This window comes from Gallus gallus (assembly GCF_016699485.2).
Source record: "Gallus gallus isolate bGalGal1 chromosome 36 unlocalized genomic scaffold, bGalGal1.mat.broiler.GRCg7b 36_unloc2, whole genome shotgun sequence".
NCBI lineage: Eukaryota > Metazoa > Chordata > Aves > Galliformes > Phasianidae > Gallus > Gallus gallus.
The window spans coordinates 1-10,744 of record NW_024095962.1 but is presented as its reverse complement, the minus strand read 5'-3'; the positions used below and the strand labels follow the sequence as shown (position 1 = coordinate 10,744).

General features: G+C 61.6%; 1 long non-coding RNA gene across 1 annotated transcript; it reads left to right on the top strand.

Annotated features, from left to right (window-relative positions):
- The first annotated feature begins 602 nt into the window (after positions 1 to 602).
- LOC121108730 lies at positions 603 to 1,729 on the top strand. Its single transcript, XR_005843393.1, has 3 exons — positions 603 to 666; positions 826 to 886; positions 1,687 to 1,729. It is a non-coding gene; the product is annotated as an uncharacterized LOC121108730 (long non-coding RNA).
- Positions 1,730 to 10,744: the final 9,015 nt, after the last annotated feature.

The following is a 10,744-nucleotide window of genomic DNA, read 5'->3' as shown; positions in this document are numbered from 1 at the left end:
GGGGTTTGGGGGCCTCTATGGGGTCTTTGTGGGCTCTGGGGGTGCTTATGGGGTTCCGGTGGGGGTCTTTATGGGGTCTTTGTGGGGTCTGGGGGTCTCTATGGGGTCCCTATGGGGTCTTTGTGGGGTCTGGGGGTCTATGGATCCTTATGGTGTCTCTATGGGTCCCCATTATTCTTTATGGGGTTTCTATGGGGTCTATGGATCCCTATGGGGTCTCTATGGGGTCTGTATGGGTCTGTATGGCGTCTTTATGGGTCTCTATGGGGTCTCTATGAGTCCCTATGAGATCTCTATGTGATCCTTACGGCTCTCTATGGGGTCTTTATGGGATTCCCCCCCTGGATCCCACACTGACCCCCATTTTCTCCCCCCCCCCCCCCTTTTCAGCTTCACTCCGCCCCCCCCCACACCCCAAATCCCACTCCCCCCCCCTCCCCCCCCCCCATCACCCCCACCCCCCCCCACCACCTCCCCTCCCCCCCCCGCCCCCATTTTAAGCACCCAACCCCCCAATTTAGGGCCGGATCCCAAACCCCCCCCTCCCCCCACCCCCCCACCCCATAACCCGACCCCCCCCCGACCCCAAACCCCCCCCCCATCCCCGACGACCCCCCCCCCCCCCCCCACGGAAGCGACCCCCAAAGAGAACGGCGCCGTCTCAGAGTGAGTGCCCCCCCTTTGACCTTTATTAACCCCCCCCAAATCCGACCCCCCCCACCCCCATTTTAACCCCCCCCCCCCCCAAAATCGGCCCCCCCCCCCCCCCCCCCAATCCTAAAAAAGGCCTTTTTGGGGGGGTCTTTGGGGGTCTTTTGGGGGCAGGAAGGTGCGGAGGTCCACCCTGAACCCCAACGCCAAGGAGTTCAACCCCTGCAGGGGGGCGGTACGCCTTTAAATTTGGGGGGGGGGGGGGGGGGTTGTTGGGGGGGGGGGGCTTGAAATGGGGGGGGGGGGGCTTCAAATGGGGAGGGGGCTTCAAATGGGGGGTAGGCTTTAATTAGGGGGTGGTACGCCTTTAAATGGGGGGGGGGGGGGAGGCCTGAAATGGGTGGGGGGGGCTTTAATTAGGGGGTGGTATGCCTTTAAATGGGGGGGGGGGGGGCCTGAAATGGGTGGGGGGGCTTTAATTAGGGGGCGGTATGCCTTTAAATTTGGGGTGGGGGGGGGGGGGGGGAGGGGGGTTTGTTGGGGGGGGGGGGGCTTCCAATGGGGGGGGGAGGCTTTAATGGGGGGATGGTACGCCTTTAAATGGGGGTGGGGGGCTTCAAATGGGGGGGGAGGCTTTAATTGGGGGGTGATACGTCTTTAAATGGGGGGGGGGCTTCCAATGGGGGTGGGGGCTTTAATTAGGGGGGGTCTTTAATTGGGGGGAGGGGGGCCTTTAAATGGGGGGGGGGTCTTTAAACGGGGGGGGGGTCTCTAAATGAAGGAGCCTTTAATTCGGGAGCGATACGCCTTTAAATGGGAGGGGGGTGGGGGGGGGCCTTAAAGGGCCAGCACTTTTCTTACCAGCCCTATTTATTCCCCCCCCCCCCCCCCTTTAATTCGGGAGCGATACGCCTTTAAATGGGAGGGGGGTGGGGGGGGGGGGGCCTTAAAGGGCCAGCACCACTTTTCTTACCAGCCCTATTTATTCCTCCCCCCCTCCCCTTTTCCTCCCCCCCCCCACCCCCCAAATAAAAGGCCAAAGTTGGGGCCCCCCCCTCCCCCCACAACCGCCCCCCCCCCCACAACCGCCCCCCCCCACCCCCCCCCCTCCCCCCCCCCCACCGCCCCCCCCCGCAGTTCCGCTCCGCCGCCGCCGCCCCCCCCCCACTTCCGTCCCCATCTTCGGCCACCTCCTGCCCTACCTGCAGCTACAGGTGAGTCCTCCTGCCCCATAGATCCCGGCTGCCCCATAGATTTGCCCCATAGATCCCATGTGCCCCATAGATTTGCCCTATAGATCCCGGCTGCCCCATAGATTTGCCCTATAGAGCTCGGTCTGCCCCATAGATTTGCCCTGTAGATTCCATCTGCCCCATAGATTTGCCCTATAGATGGAGGGCTGCCCCATACATCTGCCCCATAGATCCCAGCTGCCCCATAGATTTGCCCTATAGATCCCATCTGCCCCAAAGATTTGCCCCATAGATCCCATCTGCCCCATAGATTTGCCCTATAGATTCCATCTGCCCCATAGATTTGCCCCAGAGATCCCATCTGCCCCATAGATCTGCCCTATAGGTCCCATCTGCCCCATAGATTTGCCCCAGACATCCTGTCTGCCCCATAGATTTGCCCCATACATCACAGCTGCCCCATAGATCTGCCCTATAGAGCTCGGTCTGCCCCATAGATCTGCCCCATACATCCCGGCTGCCCCATAGATTTGCCCCAGAGATCCCATCTGCCCCATAGATTTGCCCTATAGATTCCATCTGACCCATAGATTTGCCCTATAGAGCCCGGCTGCCCCATAGATTTGCCCTATAGAGCCCGGCTGCCCCATAGATTTGCCCTACAGATCCCAGTTGCCCCATAGATTTGCCCTATAGATCCAGCCTGCCCCATAGGTCTGCCCTATAGAGCTCAGTCTGCCCCATAGATCCCATCTGCCCCATAGATTTGCCCCATAGAGCTCGGTCTGCCCCATAGATTTGCCCTATCAATCCCGGCTGCCCCATAGATTTGCCCTATAGATGGAGGGCTGCCCCATACATCTGCCCCATAGATCCCATCTGCCCCATAGATTTGCCCTATAGATTCCATCTGCCCCACACCCCCCAACGCTGCCCCACACCCCCCCCATCTCTGCCCCACATCCCAGCCCCACATCCCAGCCCCACATCCCAGCCCCACACCACCCCACACCCCCCCCATGGCTGCCCCACATCCCAGCCCCACAGCGCCCCCCAACGCTGCCCCCCGTTCCCCGCAGGCCCCCCATCTGTACCCCACATCCCAGCCCCACACCCCCCCCATGGCTGCCCCACATCCCAGCCCCACACCCCACATCCGTGCCCCACATCCCTGCCCCACATCCCAGCCCCACAGCGCCCCCCAACGCTGCCCCCCGTTCCCCGCAGGCCCCCCATCTGTACCCCACATCCCAGCCCCACACCCCCCCCATGGCTGCCCCACATCCCAGCCCCACACCCCACATCCCAGCCCCACATCCCTGCCCCACATCCCAGCCCCACAGCGCCCCCCAACGCTGCCCCACACCACCCCACACCCCCCACATCCCAGCCCCACATCTATCTGCCCCACACCGCCCCACATCCGTGCCCCAATCCCAGCCCCACACCACCCCACACCCCCCCCATGGCTGCCCCACATCCCAGCCCCACAGCGCCCCCCAACGCTGCCCCCCGTTCCCCGCAGGCCCCCCATCTGTACCCCACATCCCAGCCCCACACCCCCCCCATGGCTGCCCCACATCCCAGCCCCACACCCCACATCCCAGCCCCACATCCCTGCCCCACATCCCAGCCCCACAGCGCCCCCCAACGCTGCCCCCCGTTCCCCGCAGGCCCCCCATCTGTACCCGTACCCCATGGGCGCTTCGGTGCCGCAGGGGAAGTTCCGACCCGCCAAAGGTGAGTGTGGGGCACACACCCCATAGCGCTATGGGGCGCCCCACATCTGGGGGTCCCACCCCCCACTTATGGGTCCTAGCTCCCCACTTATGGGTCCCTGCCCCCCACTTATGGGTCCCTTACCCCACTTATGGGTCCCAGCCCTCCACTTATGGCTTCCAGCCCCCCACTTATGGGTCCCACCCTACATCTATGGGTCCCGCCCCACATCTGGGGGTCCCACCCCCCACTTATTGGTCCCAGCCCCCACTTATGGGTCCCAGCCCCCCACTTATGGGTCCCTTGCCCCACTTATGGGTCTCAGCCCCACACTTATAGGTCTCACCCCCCACTTATGGGTCCCAGCCCCACACTTATGGGTCCTTTATCCCACTTACGGGTCTCAGCCCCACACTTATAGGTCTCACCCCCCACTTATGGGCCCCACCCCCCACTTATGCCTCCCAGCCCCCCACTTATGGGTCCCACCCCCCACTTATGGGTCCCACCCCCCACCTATGGGTCCCACCCCACACTTACGTCCCCCACCCCCCACTTATGGGTCCCACCCCCCATTTATGGGTCCCACCCCCCACTTATGGGTTCCACCCCCCACTTATGGGTCCCACCCTACACTTATGGGTCACTGCCCCCCCCAGGTTCTCTGCCCCCCCGCTCGGAGGCGCCCCCCCTTCTTCCGGCCGCCCCCCCCCGCCGCCCCATTGGTGGCTGCCCCCTATTCGTCCTATGTGCCCTATGGACCCCCCCTGGTGCCCCCCGTGGGGCATTACCCCCCCCAGGTAATAGGTGTGGGGCAGAAGGGGGATGGGGGAGGAAATGGGGGCGGGAAGTGGGGGGGATGGGGGAGGAAATGGGGGGGAAATGGAGAGATATGGGGGGAAGTGGGGGGGGAAATTGAGGGGGAAATGGAGGGATATGGGGGGGAATGGGGGCAGGAAGTGGGGGAGGAAATGAGGGGGAAATGGAGGGATATGGGGGGGAAATGGGGGCAGGAAGTGGGGGAGGAAATGAGGGGGAAATGGAGGGATATGGGGGGGAAATGAGGGCAGGAAGTGGGGGGGGTGGGGGGGGGAAATAGGGGCAGGAAGTGGGGGGGGGGGAATGGGGTGATGGGGGGGAAATGGGGGCGGGAAGTGGGGGGGGGAAATGGAGGGATATGGGGGGGAATGGGGGCAGGAAGTGGGGGAGGAAATGAGGGGGAAATGGAGGGATATGGGGGGGAAATGAGGGCAGGAAGTGGGGGGGGATGAGGGGGGGAAATGGGGGGAAATTGAGGGATATGGGGGGGAAATGAGGGCAGGAAGTGGGGGGGGACATGGAGGGATATGGGGGGGGAATGGGGGCGGGAAGTGGGGGCAGTTGGGGGGAAATTGAAGGGGAAATGTGGGGATATGGGGGGGAATGGGGGGGGAAATGGAGAGATATGGGGGGAAATGGGGGCAGGAAGTGGGGGGGGGAATGAGGGGGGGGAATGGAGGGATATGGGGGGGAAATGGGGGCAGGAAGTGGGGGGGGGAGAGATGGGGGGGAAATGGGGGTGGGAAGTGGGGGGGAATGGGGGGGGAAATTGAGGGATATGGGGGGAAATGAGGGCAGGAAGTGGGGGGGGAAATGGGGGGGAATGGAGGGAAATGGGGGGGAAATGAGGGCAGGAAGTGGGGGGGGATGGGGGGGAAACGGGGGGGAAATGGGGACGGGAAGTGGGGGGGATATGGGGGAAATTGGAGGGGATATGGGGGGAAATGGGGTTGGGAAGTGGGGGGAGTTGGGGGGAAATTGAGGGGGAAGTGGGGGGGAAATGGATGGATATGGGGGCGGGAAGTGGGGGGGAAATAGAGGGAAATGGGGGGGAAATGAGGGCAGGAAGTGGGGGGAAATGAGGGCAGGAAGTGGGGGGGAATGGGGGCGGGAAGTGGGGGGGAAATGGGGGGGAAATGGAGTCGGGAAGTGGGGGGGGAAAGGGGAAGAGGCTCCCGGGGCTCTAATTAACGACACAGGCGTTAACTGGGGGGGGGGGGGGGGGGGGGGAGGACAATGGGGCACAGCCTAATGGGGCTCTTAATGAGTCGGGGGTCTTAACTGGGAGGGAGCAGGGCCTGCCTGGGGGCCCTAATTGGGATTGGAGAGGGGAGGAAGGGGGGGAGGATGGGGGGGAGGGGAGGTTCTTAGGGTGCTAATTAACGACGTGGGTGTTAATTGGGGGGGAAAGGGAAGGGGGGGGGGCGGAATAGGACGCATCCTAATGGGGCTCTTAATGAGTCGGGGGGCTTAATTGGGAGGGGGCAGGGCCAGCTTGGGTGCCCTAATTGGGATGGGAGGGGGAGGAAGGGGGGTCCTGGGGTGCTAATTAACGACGTGGTGTTAATTGGGGGGGGGGGGGGCCAGCCGGTGTTCGCCCCGATGCTGCCGAGCGGGCCGCGGTTGCTGCCGTCGGGCGGCCCCTCCCCCATCGCTTCGTCCTCCGCCCCCCCTTACGCCGGCGACGGCCCCGCGGCCCCCGCCCTCTACGGTGAGTCGGCTCCTTTCCGTCGCGACGTGTCGCGATATGTCGCGATACGGCGCCTTTATGTCGCGATATATTGCCATGTGGCACCTTTATGTCGCGATATATCGCCATGTGGCACCTTTATGTCGCAATATGTCCCGATATATCGCCATGTGGCACCTTTATGTCACGATATATCGTGATATGTCGCCATAGGGCACCTCGTGTCGCGATATACTGCCTTACGGCACGATACGGTGCGATACGGCACCTTTATGTCGCGATGCGTCGCGATATGTCACGATATATCGCCATGTGGCACCTTTATGTCGCAATATATCACGATACGGTGCGATATGGCACCTTTATGTCGCGATATACTGCTTTACGGCGCGATACGGTGCAATACGGCACCTTTATGTCGCGATGCGTCGCGATACGTCGCGATATATCGCCATGTGGCACCTTTATGTCGCGATATGTCGCGATATGTCGCCATAGGGCACCTCATGGCGCGATATACTGCGTTCTGTCACGATATGGTGCGATATGGCACCTTTATGTCGCGATATGTCCCGATATATCGCCATAGTGCGCCTTTCCGTCGCGACGTGTCGCGATATATCCTCGTATGGCGCCTCATGTCGCGATATACTGCCTTCTGTCACGATACGGTGCGATATGGCACCTTTATGTCATGATATGTCGCGATATATCGCCATGTGGCACCTTTATGTCACGATATGTCGTGATATGTCGCCATAGGGCACCTCGTGTCGCGATATACTGCCTTACGGCGCGATACGGTGCGATACGGCACCTTTATGTCGCGATGCGTCGCGATACGTCACGATATATCGCCATGTGGCACCTTTATGTCGCAATATATCACGATACGGTGCGATATGGCACCTTTATGTCGCGATATACTGCTTTACAGCGCGATACGGTGCGATACGGCACCTTTATGTCGCGATATGTCGCGATATATCGCCATGTGGCACCTTTATGTCGCGATATTCTGCTTTACGGCGCGATACGACGCCTTTATGTCGCAATATGTCGCCATGTGGCACCTTTATGTCACGATATATCGCCATGTGGCACCTTATGTCGCGATATACTGCCTTATGTCGCAATGTGGTGCGATATGGAGCGATATGGAGCGATATATCACCATATGGCATCTTATATCACGATATACTGATCCTATCATGGCCCTATCGTGGCATACAACCCTATTGTGACCCTATAATGGCCCTACTGCGACCCTATTGTGGCCCTATCGCGACATATGGCCCTGTCGTGGCCCTATCGTGACCCTATCGCGGCCCTATCACAACATATGGCCCTATTGGGATATCACCATGACCCTCTTGCGGCCCTATCGCGACATATGACCCTATCGTGACCCTATTGTGGCCCTATTGTGACCTTATCGTGGCCCTATCGCGACATATGGCCCTATCACGATATCACCATGACCCTATCGCAGCCCTATCACGACATACGACCCTATCGTGACCCTATCACGGCCCTATCACGACATATGGCCCTATCGGGATATCACCATGACCCTATCGCAGCCCTATCGCGACATATGACCCTATCGTGACCCTATTGTGGCCCTATTGCGGCCCTATCGTGGCCCTATCGTGACATATGGCCCTATCGCGATATCATCGTGATCCTATCATGACATATGACCCTATTGTGACCCTATTGTGGCCCTATTGCGACCCTATCATGGCCCTATCGTGACATATGGCTCTATTGCGATATCACCATGGCCCTATTGTGACCCTATCGCGACCCTATCGTGACATATGGCCCTATCGGGATATCATCATGACCCTATCACGACATACGACCCTATTGTGGCCCTATCGCGGCCCTATCGCGACATACGACCCTATCATGACCCTATCGTGGCCTTATCGCGGCCCTATCGTGACATACGACCCTATCATGACCCTATTGTGGCCTTATCGCGACCCTATCGCGATATACAACCCTATCATGACCCTATCGTGGCCCTATCGTGACATATGGCTCTATCGCAATATCACTGTGGCCCTATCATGACATAAGACCCTATCGTGACATATGACCCTATAGTGACCCTATTGTGGTCCTATCGTGACCCTATCGTGCCCCTATTACGACATACGACCCTATCGTGACCCTATCGCGACATATGACCCTATCGTGACCCTATCGCGACGCTATCGTGACCCTATCGCGACATACAACCCTATCGTGACCCTATCGCGACACTATCGTGACCCTATTGCGACATACGACCCTATCGTGGCCCTATCGCGACACTATCGTGACCCTATCGCGATATATGACCTTATCATGACCCTATCGCGACCCTATCGCGACATACGACCCTATCGTGACCCTATCGTGACGCTATCGTGACCCTATCGCGATATATGACCCTATCGTGACCCTATCGTGATATGCCCCCCCCCCCCAGCCCCACTGCAGCCCTTCCCGCCCCACGCCGCCGCCGCCGCCGCCGCCCCATTGGCTCCCGCCGCCCCCCCCAGCGGCAGCCAGGCTCCGCCCCACGGCGCCCCAAGCCCCGCCCAGGTAAGGCGGCAGCCAATCAGGGGGGAGGGGGGGCGGGGACTAGAGGTGGAAGCGGGCGGGGCTGAAGACGTGGGCGTGGCTAAAGAAGTGGGCGGGGCGGGGCTACGGTTCTGGGCGGGGCTAAAGAAGTGGGCGGGGCTACGGGCAGGGCTGGGTTGTGGAAGGGGGCGTGGCTACGGCAGCCGGGTGGGCGTGGCCATGCCTTAAGCCCCGCCCACCCACCCCTCCCCCTTCCAAAGCCCCCCGCGGGTTTCCACGTGGCCACGCCCCCAGGGGGAGGGGCCCAATCACCTCCGGGCTCTTTGGCTCCACCCACCGGAGCTCCGCCCCCTCCGGCCCCGCCCCCTCCGGCCGCGGCTCCGCCCACCGCCATATATGGACTGCAGCAGCCCCTCCCCCACGGCTATGGGGGCGTCGCCCATGTGGGGCAGGTAAAGGGGGGAGGGGAAAAGGGGGGGATTTGGGGCGTTTTTTGGGGTCTCTTTGGGGGTCAGTGGGGGTCAATGGGGGGGAAATGTGGGTCAGTGGGGGCCAATGGGGGGATATGGGGGGCAATGGGGGGGATATGGGGGACAATGGGGGGGATATGGGGTCAATGGGGGGGATATGTGGGTCAGTGGGGGTCAATGGGGGGATATGGGGGGCAATGGGGGGGATATGGGGGACAATGTGGGGGATATGGGGTCAATGGGGGGGATATGGGGGTAAATGGGGGTCAATGGGGGGATATGGGGGTCAATGGGGGGATATGGGGGGCAATGGGGGGATATGGGGGTCAAGGAGTAGATGTGGGGTCAATGGGGGGATATGGGGGGGAATGGGAGGGGATATGGGGGTCAATGGGGGAATATGGGGGTCATTGGGGGGGATATGGGGGGCAATGGGGAGGATATGGGGGTGAATGGGGGCATACGGGGGGGATGTGGGGGTCTATGGGGGGGTATGGGGTCAATGGGGGAGGATATGGGGGGTGTATGGGGGTCTGGGGGGGGATATGGGGGACAATGGGGGGATATGGGGTCAATGAGGGGGATATGGGGGTCAATGGGGGGGATATGGGGTCAATGGGGGGGATATGGGGGTAAATGGGGGGGATATGGGGGATGTATGGGGGTCTGGGGGGGGATATGGGGGTCAATGGGGGGGATATTGGGTCAATGGGGAGGATATGGAGTCAATGGGGGGGATATGGGGTCAATGGGGGGGATAGGGGGGGCATGGGGGTCAATGGGGGGGACATAGGGGCTATATGGGGGTCAGTGGGGGGATATGGGGTCAATGGGGGGGATATGGGGGTCAGGGGGTGTCAATGGGGGGGATATGGGGGTATATGGAGGTCAATGGGGGGGATATGGGGTCAATGGGGGGGATATGGGGGGTATATGGGGGCGTGGGGCAGTATGGGGGTCAATGAGGGGGATATGGGGTCATTGGGGGGGAGATAGGGGGGTATATGGGGGTCAATGGGGGAATATGGGGTCAATGGGGGGGGATATGGGGTCAATGGGGGGGATATGTGGGTCAGTGGGGGTCCGTGGGGGGGATATGGGGTCAATGGGGGGTATATGGGGTCAATGGGGGGGATATGGGGGGCATGGGGGTCAATGGGGGGGACATAGGGGCTATATGGGGGTCCGTGGGGGGGATATGGGGTCAATGGGGGGCATATGTGGGTTAGTGGGGGTCAGTGGGGGGGATATGGGGGTCAGTATGGGGGGGGATTATGGGGTGGGGGGGGACATAGGGGGATGTATGGGGGTCTGGGGGGGATATGTGCGTCAGTGGGGGCCTCTATGGGGTCAGTTATGGGGCCGGGTGACCCCTTAACCCTTTAACCCCCCCCCCCTCCCCCCCCCTTTCCTTCCCGCCCCATAGCCCCACGTCCCCCCCCCCCACGGAGCCGCCCCCCCCCCCCCGTGATGCTGCTGCCTCCTCCGGGTCCCCCCCCCCCCCCCCCCCCCCCCCCCCTCCTCCTCCTCCTCCTCCTCCTCCTCCTCCCCCCCCCCCCCCCCAACCAGGGACCCCCCCAAGGTACCCCCCGGCCCCCAGGGGGCGCTGCCCCCCTCCAGTCCCG